This window comes from Chiloscyllium punctatum, chromosome 46, assembly GCF_047496795.1.
Source record: "Chiloscyllium punctatum isolate Juve2018m chromosome 46, sChiPun1.3, whole genome shotgun sequence".
In the NCBI taxonomy this organism is placed as follows: domain Eukaryota; kingdom Metazoa; phylum Chordata; class Chondrichthyes; order Orectolobiformes; family Hemiscylliidae; genus Chiloscyllium; species Chiloscyllium punctatum.
This window is the reverse complement of record NC_092784.1, coordinates 16633136-16647991: the sequence shown is the minus strand read 5'-3', so window position 1 is coordinate 16647991 and position 14856 is coordinate 16633136.

The following is a 14856-nucleotide window of genomic DNA, read 5'->3' as shown; positions in this document are numbered from 1 at the left end:
GTGGGGGGCGTGTGGGGCAGTGTGTGTGAGCGTGGTGGTGTGTATGGGGGTGAGCGTGACAGTGGGGGTGGTGTGTGGCAATATGTATGATCGTGGTGGAGAGTGTGGTGGTGAGCATAATGGTGGGGGACTTTTGCGGCAGTGTGTGTGAGGGTGGTGGTGTGTATGGGGGTGAGCATGACAGTGGGGATGATGTGGGGCAATGTGTGTGTTCGTGGTGGAGTGTGTGGTGGTGAGCATGATGGTGAGGATTGGATGCGGCAGTGTGTGAGATGGTGGTGGAGTGTGTGGGGGTGTGTGTGATGGTGGTGGAGTGTGTGAGGGTGAGCGTGACGGTGCGCGTGTTGTGGGGCAGTGTGTGTGATGATGGTGGAATGTGTGGGGATGAGCATGATGGTGGGGGTGGTCTGCGGCAGGTTGTGTGATGGTGGTGGAGTGTGTTGGCACGAGCGTCATGGTAGGGTGGTGAGCTGCAGTCAGTGTGAGTATAGTCGCGTGTGTGTGGGTGAGCATGACGGTGGAGTTCGTGTGGGGCAGTGTGTGTGAGGGTGAGGGTAATGTGCGGCAGTGTGTGTGATGGTGGAGGAAAGTGTGGTGGCGAGTGTGACGGTGAGGGTGTTGTGGGGCAGTATGTGTAATGGTGGTGGAGTGAGTGGGGGTGAGCGTGATGGTGAGGGAGGTTTGGATTTGTTTGTGTGATGGCGGTGGAATGCGTGGGGTGATCTTGACGGTGGTGGTGGTGTGGGGCAATGTGGCGTGTTTGGTGTTCAGCGTGAATGTGGGAACGGGGTGCAGAGAATTTGTGATGGTGGTGGAGGTTGCGGCGGTGAGCGTGACAGTGGCAGTGGTGTGGGGCAGCGTGTGTGACTTTGGGTGGAGTGTATGGGAGTGAGCGTGACGGTGTGGGTGGTGTGCTGCAATGTGTATGAGGGTGGTCGAGTGTGTGGGGGTGAGCATGACGGTGGGGGTTTGTGTGGGGCAGCATTTGTGATGGTGGTGGAGTGTATGGTGCTCTGTGTGACGCTGGTGGTGAAGGGCAGTGTGTGTGATGATGGTGGTTATCGTGGGGGGAGTGTTACGGTGGGGGTGGTGTAGGTTAGAGTGTGTGATGGTGGTGGAATGTGTGGTGGACAGCGTGATGGAAGGGGTGGTGTCTGGCAGTGTGTGTGATGGTGGTGGAGTTTATGGGGATGAGCGTGATGGTAAGGGTGTGTGGGGCAATGTGTGTGTGATTGTGGTGGAGTGTGTGGTGGTGACCGTGATGGTGGGTGTGTTGTGGGGTAATGTGCGTGATGGTGGTGGAGTGAATGTTGTTCAAAGAGACGGAGGCCGTGGTGTGCGAGTGTGTGTGAGGATGGTGGAGTGTATGGGGGGAGCTTGACGGTTGGGGTGGTGTGGGGCAATGTGTGTGATCGTGGTGGAGTGTGTGGTGGTGTGCACGATGGTGGGGATGGTGTGTGGCAGTTTGTGAGATGGTGGTGGAGTATGTAGGTGTGCGTGTGATGGTGAGGGGTGTGTGGGGCATTGTGTGTGACGGTGGTGGAGTGTGTGGGGGTGAGCGCGACGGTGAGGGCGGTGTGTGGCAGTTTGCAAGATGGTGGTGGAGTATGTTGGGGGTGTGTGTGATGGTGAGGGGTGTGTGGGACATTGTGTGTGACAGTGGTGGAGTGTGTGGTGGTGAGCGTGACGGCGGGGATAGTGTGGGGCAGTGTGTGTGATGGTGGTGGAGTCTGTGGGCACGAGTGTTACGATAAGGTTGGTGTGCTCACTCAGTGTTAGCGTGGTCACGTGTGTGAGGGTGAGCATGACGGTGGAGTTCGTCTGGGGCAGTGTGTGTGAGGGTGTTGGTGTGTGTGGTGGTGTGCGTAACTGTGGGGGTGGTGTGGGGGATTGTGTGTGATGGTGGTGGAGTGTGTGGCGGTAAGCGTGATGGTGAGGGAGGTTTGGGTTTGTTTGTGTGATGGTGGTGGAGTGTGTGGAGTGATCTTGACGGTGGGGGTGGTGTGGGGCAGTGTTTGTGATGGTGGTGGATTGTGCAGCGTGAACGTGATGGTGTTGGCAGAGTTTCAGGTGGCGGTGGAGTGTGCGGGGTGAGCGTGACAGTGGGTTTGGTGTGGGGCAGTGTGCGAGATGGTGGCAGAGTGTTTGGTGGCAAGTGTGTCAGTGATGGTGGTGTGGGGAAGCGTGTGTGATGGTGGAGGAATGAGTGGGGGTGATCTTGACAGTGGGGGTGGTGTTGGGCAGTGTGTGTGTTGGTGGTGGAGTGTGTGGGGGTGGTGTGGGGCAGTGTGTGCAATGGTGGTGGTGTGTGTGGGGGTGAGCGTCAAGGTGGGGGTGATGTGGGGCCATGTGCGTGATGGTGGTGGTGGGTGTGGCAGAGAGCGTGATGGTGGATGTGGTTGGGGGCAGTGTGTATGAGTGTGGTGGAGTGTGTGGGGGTGAGCATGATGTTGGTGTGTGTGGTGTGGAGCAGTGTGTGTGATATAGTGGAGTGTGTGGGGGTGAGCATGACGATGAGGGTCCTGTGGGTCAATGTGTGTGATGGTGGTGGAGTGTCTGTGGGTGAGTGCGAAGGGCAGGTTGTATTGGGCAGTGTGTGTGATGGTGGTGGAGTGTGTGGGGGTGAGCGTGACGGTGCGTTTGGTTTAGGGCAGTGACGGTTGGGGTGGTGTGGAGCAGTGTGTGTGACAGTGGCATAGTGTGTGAGGTTGAGAGGGGCGGTGGGGGTGCTGTGGGGTAGGTTGTGTGGGGGTGAGTGTGATGGTACGTGTGGTGTGGTGCATTGTGTTTGAGGGTGGAGGTGTGTGGGGTGTATGTGCGCCAGTGGGGGTGGTGTGGGGCAGTATGTGAGATGGTGGTGGTGAATGGGGGTGACAGTGATGTTGAGGGTGATTTGGGGCAGTTTGTGTAAGGGTGGAGGTGTGTGTGGGGTGTGTCTGTGTTTGTGGCGGAAAGTTATCGGTGTCAGCGTGATGGTGGGGTGGTGTGCAGCAGTGTGTGTGCCGTTGGTAGAATGTGTGGTGGTGAGCGTGACGGTGGGGGCAGTGTGGGGACGCATGTCTGTTGGTGGTGCAGTGTGTGGGGGTGAGTGTGACAGTGTAGGTTGTGTGGGCAGCGTATGTGAGGGTGCTGGTGTGTGTGGGGGTGAGCGTGACGGTGGGTGTTGTGTGGGGAAGGTTGTGTGAGGGCGTTGGTGTGTGTGGTAGCAAGCGTGATGGTGGGGGTTGTGAGGGGCAGAGTGTGTGATAGTGGTGGAGTGTACGTAGGTGAGCAGGATGGTGGGGGTGGTGTGGGGACGCGTGTCTGTTTGTGGTGCAGTGTGTGGGTGTGAGCGTGACAGTGTAGGTGATGTTTGCAGAGAGCGTGAGGGTGGTGGTGTGTGTGGGTGTGAGCGTGACGGTGGGTGTTGTGTGGGGCAGGTTGTGTGAGGGCATTGGTGTGTGTGGTAGCAAGCGTGATGGTGGGGGTTGTGAGGGGCAGTGTGTGTGATGGTGGTGGAGTGTTTGGTGGTGAGCATGACGTTGATAGTGGTGTGGGGCAGTGTGTGTGATGGTGGTGGAGTGTGTGGGGGTGAGTGCGAAGGGGTGGTTCAATGGGGCAGTGTGTGTGTTGGTGGTGGAGCGTGTGGGGGTGAGAGTGACGGTGCGTTTGGTTTAGGGTAGTGTGTATGATGGTGGTGGTATGTGGGGGGGTGAGCGTGACGGTGGGGGTGGTGTGGGGCATGTTGTGTGTGATGGTGGTGGAATGTGTGGGGGTGAGTGTGATGGTGCGGGTGGTATGGGGCAGTTTGTGTGATGGTGGTGGTGGTGTGTGTGGGGGTGAGCGTGACAGTGGGTGTTGTGTAGGGCACTGAGTGTAAGACTGGTGGTGTGTGTGGTAGTAAGTGTGGCGGTGGGGGTGGTGCAGGACAGTGTGTGTGAAGGTGATGGAGCGTGTGGGGGTGAGCGTTACGGTGGGGGTGTTCTGGGGAAGGATGTGTGATGGTGGTGGAGTATATGGTGGTAAATGTGATGGTGAGGGTGATGTGGGGCAGTGTTTGTGATGGTGGTGGAGTGTGTGGGGGTAAGCGTGATGGTGAGGGAGGTGTGGGTTTGTGTGTGATGGTGGTGGAGTGTGTGGGGTGATCTTGACAGTGGGGGTGCTGTGGGGTAGTGTGTGTGATGTTGGTGGTGGGTGCGGAAGTAAGCGTGACGTTGGGGGTGGAGTGGGGCAAAGTGTGTGATGAGTGGTGGAGTGTGTGCGGTTAAGCATGACGGTGTGGGTGGTGTGCGCAGTGTGTGATGGCGATGGAGTGTGAGGGGGTGAGCATTACCATGGTGGGGGTGAGGGGCAGTGTGTGTGAGGGTGGTGGAGAATGCGGGGGTGAGCGTGATGGTGGGGGTGGTGTGTGGCATTTTGTGTGATGGTGGTGGTGTGTGGGGTGTCATCGTGACCGTGGGGGTAGTGTGCAGCAGTGTGTGTGATGGTGGTGGAGTGTGCGGGGGTGTTTGCTAAGGGTTGGTTCTATGGGGCAGTGTGTGTGATAGTGGTGGATTGTGTGGAGGTGAGTGCGATTGGGTGGTGTGGAGTAGTGTGTGTGATGGTGTTGGTGTGTTGGGGGTTAGCGTGACGGTGGGGGTGGTGTGGGGAAGTGTGTGTGATGGTGATGGAATGTGTGGGGTGAGCGTTACGGGGGGGTGTTGAAGGGCAGGTTGTGTGATGGTGGTGATGTGTATGGGGGTGCGCGTGACAGTGGGTGTGGCGTGGCACAGTGTGTGTGATGGTGGTGGAGTGTCTGGTGGTAAGCGTGATGGTGAGGGAGGTTGGGTTTGTGTGTGTGATGGTGGTGGAGTGAGTGGGGTGATCTTGACAGTGGGGGTGGTGTGGGCAGAGTTTGTGATGGTGGTGATTTGTTTGGGGTTCAGCGTGACAGTGGGGGTGGTGTGGAGCAGTGTGTGTGATGGTGGTGGAGGGTGCCGAAGTAAGCGTGAGTGTGAGTGGTGAGCGTTACGGTGGTCGGGGTTTGGGTCAGTGTGTGTGAGTGTGGTGGAGTTTGTGGGGTGAGCATGATGGTTGGTGTGGTGTAGGGCAGTGTGTAAGAGGGTGGTGGTGTGTGTGGTTCTGAGCGTGACGGTGGGGGTGGTGCGTGGCAATTTGTGTGATGGTTGTGGTGGGTTGGGGGTGAGCGTGTCAGTCGGGGTAGTGTGGGGCAGGGTATGTGAGGATGGTGGTGTGTGTGGTGGTGAGCATGATGGGTGGGTGTTGCGTGGGGCAGTGAGTGTGAGGCTGGTGGTGTGTGTGGTAGCAAGCGTGACAGTGGGGGTTGTGTGGGGCAGTGTGTGTGATGGTGGTGGAGTGTGTGGGGTGACCGTTATGGTGGGGGTGGTGTGGGACAGGTTGTGTGAGGGTGGAGGTGTGTGTGGGGATGTGTTCATCTGTGGGGATTGTGTGGGGCAGTGTGTGTGTTGGTGGTTGAGTGAATGGGTTGAGCGTGACAGTGAGGGTGTTGTGGGGCAGTGTGTGTGATGGTAGTGGAGTGTGTGGGATTGGGCATGATGTTCACGTTGTTGCCGGGCAGTGTGTGTAAGGGTGGTGGAGTGTGTGTTGGTGAGCATGACGGTGGGGTGTTGTGGGGAAGCATGTGAGATGGAGGTGGAGTGTGTGGGGTGAGCCTGTCGGTGGGGGTTGTATAGGTTGTGTGTGTGATGGTGGTGGTTGGTGTGGCAGTTAGTGTGATGGTGGATGTGGTGTGGGTCAGTGTGTGTGAGTGTGTTGGAGTGTGTGTGGGTGAGCGTGATGGTGAGGGTGATCTGGGGTATTGTGTATGTGGGTAGTGGCATGTGTTTGGTTGAGCGTGGTTAGAGTGGTGTGGGGCAGTGTGTGTGATGTTGGTGAGTTGTTTGGGGTTCAGCGTGACGGTGGGGGTCGTGTAGGGCAGTGTGTGTGATGGTGGTAAGGTGTTTGGGTTCATGGTGATGGTGGGGGTGGTGTGGGGCTGTGTGTGATGGTGGTGGAGTGTGTGCGGGTGAGCGTGACAGTGTTGGCGATGTGCGCAATGTGTGTGATGGGTGGTGGAGTGTGTGCGGGTGAGCGTGACGGTACGGGTGATGTGGGCAATGTGTGTGATGGTGGTGGTTTGTGTGGGGGTAAGCGTGATGGTGAGGGAGGTGTAGGTTGGTGTGTGTGATGGTGGTGTAGTGTGTGGGGTGATCTTGACGGTGGGGGTGGTGTGGGGCAGTGTGTGTGCGATGGTGGTGGAGTGTGCGGCGTGAGCGTGATCGTGTAGGCAGTGTGTGTGATGGTGGTGGAGTTTGTGGGAGTGAGAGTGACCGTGGTGGGGGTGTGGGACAGTGTATGTGAGGGTGGTGGTGCGTGTGGTGGAGAGTGTGACGGTTGGAGTGGTATGGGTTGGTGTGTTTGATGGTGGTGGAGTGTGTGGGGATGAGTGTGACGTTGGGGTGGTGTAGAGCAGTGTGTAAGAGAGTAGTGGTGTGTGTGGTTGTGAGCGTGACGGTGGGGGGATGCGTGGCAGTTTGTGTGAAGGTTGTGTTGTATGGGGCGGTGAGCGTGTAGCTTGGGGTGATGTGGGGCCTTGTTCGTAATGGTGGTGGAGTGTGTGTGAGTGGTGCGGGGCCGTGTGTGTGATGGTGTTGGTGGGTGTGGCAGTGATCGTGACGTTGGATATTGTGGTGCAGTGTGTGTGAGTGTGGTGTGTGCTTGGGTGTGAGCATGATAGTAGAGATGGTGTGGGGCAGTGTATGTGATGGTGGTGGAGTGTGTGAGGGTGAGCATGATGGTGGGGATGGTGTGTGGTAGTGTGTGTGATGGTGGTGGAAAGTGTGGTGGTGAGCGTGATATTGGGGATGATGTGGGGCAGTGTGTGTGAGATGATGGTGGAAAACGTGGGGGTGAGTGTGATGGTGAGTGTTGTGGGGCAGCGTGTGTGAGGGTGGTGGAGTGTGTGGGGTTGAGCATGACGGTGTGGGTGGTGTGGGGCAGGGTGGGTGAGGGTGGTAGTGTGTGGGGGTGTCTTCCTGACCGTGGGGGTGGTTTTGGGCAGTGTGTGTGATTGTGGTGAAGTATTTGGTGGTAAGCCTGACGATGATGGTGATATGGGGCAATGTGTGTGATGGTGGTGGAGTGTGTGGGGGGAGTGCGATAGGGTGGTGTGGAGTGTGTGTGTGATGGTGGTGGCATGTATGGTGTCAAGCGTGGTGGTGGGGGTGGTGTGGGACAGTGTATGTGATACTGTCGGAGTGTGTGGGGTTGAGAGGGACAGTGTGGGCGGTGTGGGGCAGGTTGTGTGTGATGGTGGTGGAATGTGCGGGGGTGAGTGTGATGGTGCGAGTGGTGTGGGGCAGTGTGTGAGGGTGATGGTGTCTGTGGAGGTGAGATTGACGGTTGGTGTGGTGTGGGGCCGGTTATGTGAGGGGAGTGGTGTGTAGGGGGGTGTGTGTGCCTGTAGGGGTGGTGTGGGGCAGTGTATGTGACGGTGGTGGAGTGAGTGGCGGTGAGCCTGTCGGTGGGGGTTGTATGGGGTAGTGTGTGTGATGGTCGTGGTTGATGTGGCAGTGACATTGACGGGAGATGTGGTGTGGGGCAGTGTGTGTGAGGGTGGTGGAGTTTGTGGGGGTGAGCGTGATGGTGAGGGTGGTGTGGGGCAGTGTGTGTGATGGTGGAGTGTATGGTGGTAAGCGTGATGGTGTGGGTGATGGGGGCAGTGTGTGTGATGGTTGTGGAGGGTGTGGAAGTAAGCATAATGTTGGGAATGGCGTGGGACGTAGTTCTACATTCTATATGATAAACTGGGTAATAAGCTCAAATCAGTGTAAAAGGATATGGCATACAGGAGGAGCTAGTGAACTGCATACTAAATTGGCTTGATGGGAGGAGACAGAGGGTGCTGGGAGAAGACAGAGGGTATTGGAAGATATGTTGTTTTTCTGACTGGAGGCATGTGACCAGCGGTGTAGTGGGTCCACTATTGTTTGTCATTTGGATAAATGGTTTGGATGGGAATATTGGTTTTTTGGTAAGTCAGCTTCTTGGGTGACACTGAAATTGGTGTTAAAGTGGACAGTGAAGAAGGTTATTTATCAAACAACAGGATGGACAGCACTGCTGGGATAGTGGGCTGAAGCATAGCAGATGGAGTTTAATTATATAAATGTGAAGTGTTCCATTTTGGTGAAACAACCAGGGTGGAACGTCTACAGTTCATGTTCGGGCCCTGGGTAGTGTTGTCAGTCAGAGACCCAGGGATGCAGGTACACGTTTCTTTTAATTTTGGTGTCACAGGAGGACAGTCTGGTGAAGCAGGAATTTCGGATATTTACCTTCGTTGGGCAGTGTATTCAGAGTAAGAGTTGGGATGTCATGTATCCGTACAAGACATCGGTAGGGGCCACCATTAAAGCATTGCTGTTATGTTGGAAGAACTCATCTGTTTCGCTTACTTCCTTTAGCGAAGGACATTGGACACTCCAGCCTCTTCTGGCTAACATGTGACTCCAGACCCACAGCAATATGGTAGACTTTGACCTGCACTCTGGGTAACAAGCAGTGGGGGCAAAGAAAGCTGGTCCAGGCAGTGACACCCAAATCCCATGAATGAATAAATAAAAGTACACATGTCCCTCTCTACTCTGCAAACCCCTCCAGCTGCAGAAATCCGTACTGACTTTGTAACACCGTTCAGGCCCTGACCATTCTCTGTAACACTCTCACCACCTCAAGCACCTTCACCTCTCCCTATTCCTATAGTGAAAAAAAACCTGATAATGATTCCCCTTCCAACTGCCCTCCTCCTGCGAGCAGACCCATTGCAATCCCTTTAACACTTACTCCTAAAGCACTCTCTTACTTCAGGATTTTAAGTACTTTTTCGTGATCTTCTCAGCCTCAAAATCTTATAAGATCCATTTTGTCCTGAATTAGGGAGGGGTGGGAATTTCTTGCTGTCTGTTTCAATGGCATGTCCTTTTTGTTGAGTGATTTACACTATTCCTTCAAATGTTTTCCAATGTTCATTTATGCACACACGTTTCAGTCTGTTTAGCCTGTTTACCTTGGTCAGTTCTCCTCTGAAACACATTTAATTGGCTATTTTGTTTTTAACTGTAGCTTTTCATTTCTATGATTTACTTTAAAACTTTATACTCCTTTAAATTGCACTTTATCACAACTTGCCAGAGGAACTCGCCAGGTGACATTACTCATTCGGTAAGTTTCATCACACAATGGACGATCTGACATAGTTGCATCCATAGCCAGTTGCACAATTTGTTAACAAAGAAACACTGGCAAAAGTTCTCCGAACTCCTCTTCCAATATCACTGTCGTCAGTGTGATTGCCAAGATTATACGAAGTTTGAAGTTTCGCTGAATTATCATTAAGCCTTTATTACAAATTCCAATGAGTTCCTGTTCAGCGATGAGCAACGAAACACTTTTCAGTGGCGAAAAGTGTTCTGCTGCTTGTGTCCTTGGCAAGTAGTAGCCGTAGTTTACATTCAATCTGACTCTACTTCATGATCTGAGGCCAAATGTTAATGCACTTGTTATCCATTATTGTTAGCGTTACCCATTTGCCTGAGTTGCCCCAAGGTTGTGAACCATTGAATATTTGCGTCCACCTTTGGTTCACCCTGTAACCACGTCTCCCTGGTGTTTAACTGTCTTTTATCTCTGTGTCTCTAATCCATCTACGTTATTGCAGGGACTTTGTCCATTCCAAAGAAAAACTTAATTTACAATTTCCTTCAATTTTCTGTCACAAATCGATTCGCTGACGTACAGTTTTTGTTAAACTCGGACCCTGTTCCTTTCTGTTTGTCTTCAGTCACATTCCCATGCTGTTCTGATGTTTCACGTTTTCTATTTGGATTTGGAAATCTCCTTTCAACTGAACCCTGTCCCTGTATCCTCTCTGTCGGTTTAAAGCCCGGTCCCAAAACCTACTGACATGACTGGCCAGGACACTGGTCCCAGCACACAGTTCCAGTGGGACCACCCGAATGGATTATTTTTTAAATCAGGTATGGGATGTGTGTGTTTCTGAATGACTAGTCTTGGCCGCCCAACCCTAGCTGCCGTTGAACTGAGCAGCTTGCTTGGACATTTCAGAGGGTAATTGAAAGACAAACACTTTGCTGTGGGTATGTCATGCAGATCACGTGAGGATGACAGATGTCCCCAAGTTTCTTTTTGATGAACAAAAGTTGTTTTGGAATCAGCAATGGTTACATACTTATTCATGAATTGTTAATTGCAATTTAAAAAAAAATATTGATTGCAAATTCCACCATTTCTAAATTTGGGATTCAACCCTGACTCCACTGACGTTTGGGTGAAGTTTTGGATACATGCTCTCGCAATAATACCATGAGGCCATCACTTCATGTGCTCAAAGGTTGCACATTCCTGATCACTGATCCAAGTGCATCAGGAACCTAAACCTGTTCTTTCTACATGTTGGTTTCATTCTCAAATCTTCCTGCCCTCTGGTGATATCACTCAATATCTCTCAATGTGGTATCCCTCACTGTGTGGGTATAATTCCTGCCTCTGTCAGCGTCTCTCACTCTAGGTCATGAGCCAACTGAAGTCTCCACTCCAGAGAGACACAAAAGCACAAGTCAGGATGAGACTGGGATTTTTCAGATCTCTGTTAAACTCAGTGCCATTCTCCATGTGTCTTCCTCACTGGATCAGTCTAATTTACAATTCTGTCTATTCCTCTAGCTCATGTATGCATTCAGAAAGTTCTTGACTCAGTAGAATTCCCAACGGCTGGGTGTCTCATCCATCACTACATTGAAGATAGTTAGTCAGTGAGAGAGACAAAGGGAAGAGAGATCTTGAATCTTCAATAAATCCTGCGGTGAGGTAGGATTACTCACAGTGAACAGAGCAGAGAGCAATGAGAGGCCTCCAAACATCGGCTAACATAACATGACACAGATACAGTGCAGGAGGAGAGCACAGTACAGACACACCCCAGGCTCAATCAACACCCCTACTGTAAGTTCTGTTGTGCTAAGACTCACTACTCTGCAAAATTGTATCTATGGCATGTCTTGGTGACTCGTGTCTTCAATAATTTGTAACTACTATAACAGTTCCTGTCTCTGTAACCTCCTCCCTTCCCGATAGTCCCTACACATAGTTGAAATGGAATGCAGTCCAGACTAATATCCCTATTGCTGTAACTTGCTTCAGTGTCGAAAACATGCCTTATCTAAGTCGTCTCCTCCTCCAATAACAGGAGACAGTGTCGTGCAGCATGGAAACGATTCCTTCGATCCAACTAGTCCATGCTGACCAGAGTCCCTGAACGAGTTTCGTTTCCCTGCATTTGACCCGTATACCTTCAAAACTTCTCCTCTCTGTGCTTCTGCCCAAATGCCTTTTACTTGTTGTCATTGTACTTTTCTCGACCACTTCCTAGGAAACCCATTCCATACCTGCACCGTACTCTGTGTGGAAACCTTTCTCCTCCAAACCCTTTGAAGCTTTTTCCTCTCCCAGCTCCTACTTATGCCCTCTACTACACAGAATATAGAACATGGAAGTGCAGTACAGGCCCTTCGGCTCTCAGTTTTGCGCCAACCTGTGGAACCAATCTGAAGTCATTCTCACCTTTCCAATTCCATTTTCATCCATATGCCTGGCCAATGACCATTTAAATATCCTTAAAGTTGGCGAGTCTTCTACTATTGCAGGCGATGCATTCCATGCCCCTACTATGCTGAGTGAAGAACATATCTCTGGCATCTGTCCCATATCTATTAATTAATATTAATATTAATTACTACCTCAATTTAAAGCGATTTGCCCTCGTGCTAGGCTTCTCCATCCGAGGGAAAAGGCTCTCACTGTCCACCCCATCTCACCCTCTCATTATCTTCTATGTCTAAATTAATTGGCCTCAAAGTTTTCACTGAAACAAAAACAGATTCAAGTCCCTCAGCCTTCCTAATAATACGTACACTCCGTACCAGATAACATCCAAGCAAATCTCCTCGGAACCCTTTCCAAATCTTGTATCATGCTTCCTCTAATGCAGTGATCTGAACTATTGGCAACACTCCAAACGTGGCCGCACCAGAGTTTTGTACAGCTGCAGCATTATCTCATGTTTCCGAAACTCAATCCTTGTACCAATAAAAGTTCACATTCTGAGTGCCTTCTTAACAGCCCTATCAAACTTGGTGGCAACTTTGAAGGATCTTTGTACATGGACACAGTGATCTCTCTGCTCATCTGCACTACCAATGTCTGCTTTACCAAATCCCCCTGTTTGGTCACCTCAAAGAAGTTAATAAAGTTTGTGAGGCATGCCCTACCCTTCGCAATACCGTGCTGACTATCCCTCATGAACTTATTCATCTCCAGCTGAGTATACAGGCTAACCTTTGCAAGATTTTTCAACACTTTGCCCAGAATCAAAGTAAGGCCCACAGCTCTATAAATATCAGGGCTGTCTCTATTCCCCTTCTTGGTCAAGGGGACAACATTTGCTGTCCTCCAGCCGTCTGACACTATTCCTGAAGGTAATGACGACATAAAGATCAAAGCCAAAGGCTCAGTCATGTCATTACTGGCCTCCCGGAGAATCCAAGGATAAATCCCACCTGGCCCAGGGGACCTTTCTTTTACACTTTCCAGAATTGCTAACTTTTCCTTCTGCAGTTCATTCCCATCTAGTTATGGACTCCACTACTCTGGGATAAAAACTTTGGTTAATCAACTTACCTGTACCCCTCATGGTTTTATAAACCTTTATAAGGTCTCCCCTCAGCCACCTACGCCCAGTGGAAATGCGAAGGACAATCGTATAAATATTTCTGCTCGTGTCCCAGCCAATACTCTGCCACAATGTTCTTGGATACACTTGTTCAGAAGCTAGGGCTTTCTCGACATTAATGTTCTAAGACCTCCAGCAGCACCTCTTCTCTAATGGGTACTCTTTCCAAGATATCACTGTTTCTTTCCCTTTGCTTCCTAGTCTTTGTCCACATGTACATGCACATCCTGACATGAAACGCTCATTTAGGGTCTCGCCCATCTCCAGTGGTTCTACACATGGATGGCCTCACTGATCTTTGAGGAATCCTAGTGTCTCTCCAGTTGCTTTTTTAGACTTGTTTGCTGGAGGCAATTGTTTGGATTCTCCTTAACCCTATCTGCCAAAGCTATTTCATCCCCCACCCCCATGTTGCTTTGCAGCTTACCCAGCCTTTCCAATTCTGTCAAAACCTCCAGGATCAGTAACATCTTGGTAAATCTTTGCTCCATTTACAGTTTCAGGAAATGCTTCTAAAATCAGGATGATCAGAATTCTATGCAGTTCTCCAGAGCTGTGCTGACTATCCCTAATCAAGCATTGCCGTTGCAAGTGCATGTAATTCCTGTCCAGCAGAATCATTTCCAACAACGTATGCATCACTGACATCAAGCTAATTGGTGTTGATGTCCCTGGCTTTCCCTCGCATCCTTTCCTGAACACTGGCACAACATTAGCTGGGTTTCCAGCTCATCACACATGGCTGTCAGTGACAGAAATGACTCTTTATGGGACACCACAATTTTTTCCTGAGCTTCTCACAATATCCTGGGATATCCTTGATTAGTTCCCAAGGTTTTGTCCATCGTATATGCATTTTAGAAACTTCAGTACCTCCTGTTCTGTTATGTGGAGTCTTTTGAAGACATCACTTTTGTTTTCCCCTGACTTACCCTGTATTTCTCCAAGTAAGTTCAAATGTGAAATTTTTGTTCAGGATCTGACCCATCTTCTGTGGTTCCACACTTGGATGGCCCCATTCGTCTTCAAGAAACCATACTCTTTTCCTAATTTATTTTCTGCTGTTAATATATTTGAAGACTCTCTTTGGATTTTCCTCAGCCTGTTCTGCCCACGCTTTTTGTGATCCACTTTGTGCCCTCCTGCTTTCTTGCTTAAGTGAATTACTCCACCCGGTATTTTCTTCAATGGATTCCCTTAATCCAGTTGGCTATATGTGACACGTGCCCCTTATTCTTGACCAGAGCCTCAATACCCCCAGTCATCCAGTGTATCCGACTTGTGTCAGCATTGTCCAGCACACGAACAGGAATATGGTGGCCCTGACCTCTTATTTTATCTCTGTTTTGAAAGCTTCCCACCTGCCTAACGTCTCTTTACCTGCAAATAGCCTCCACAATCAATTGCTAAAAACTCTTCACTAATACCTTCTGGATTGCGGCAAGACAAATTTTGATCTTCAACGTGTGGACCAGACTTGTCCTTTTCCATCGCTATTTTCAAACTCATACAATTGTGCTCACTTTGCAAAGTGTTGCCCCACGAACACCTCAGTCCTTTTGCCTCCCTTGTTTCCCAAGGGGTGGTCACGTTTTACCCCTTCCTGTAGTCCAACCATTTAAAATTTGACTGAGACATTTTTCTTATACATGCCGAACAAATTCCTCCTATGCAAGCTCTGAACACTCTGGCAGTCCCAGACTAGGTTTGGAAAATTAAAATCCCTGACCATTCCAACCCTATCATTCTTACAGACATCTGAGATCTCCCGACATATTTGCTGCTCAAATTCTCGCAGATTTTTGGGGGCCTGTAGTACAGTCATATCAAAGTGATGACCCATTTTCATTTCTCAGTTGCACTAATATAGCTTTGCTGGGCGTTCCACAGGAATATCCTCTGTATCCTCTCTGAGTGTTGCTGTAATATTTTCACTGATCAAAAACTCCACCACCCCCTCCTGTCTCACCTCTTGTTCTATCCTCCCTGTAGTATCTGTACCCTGGAACATTGAGCTCCGAGTCCTGTCATATTCTCAGCTGTGTTTCTGTCATATCCAGGGTATTCCA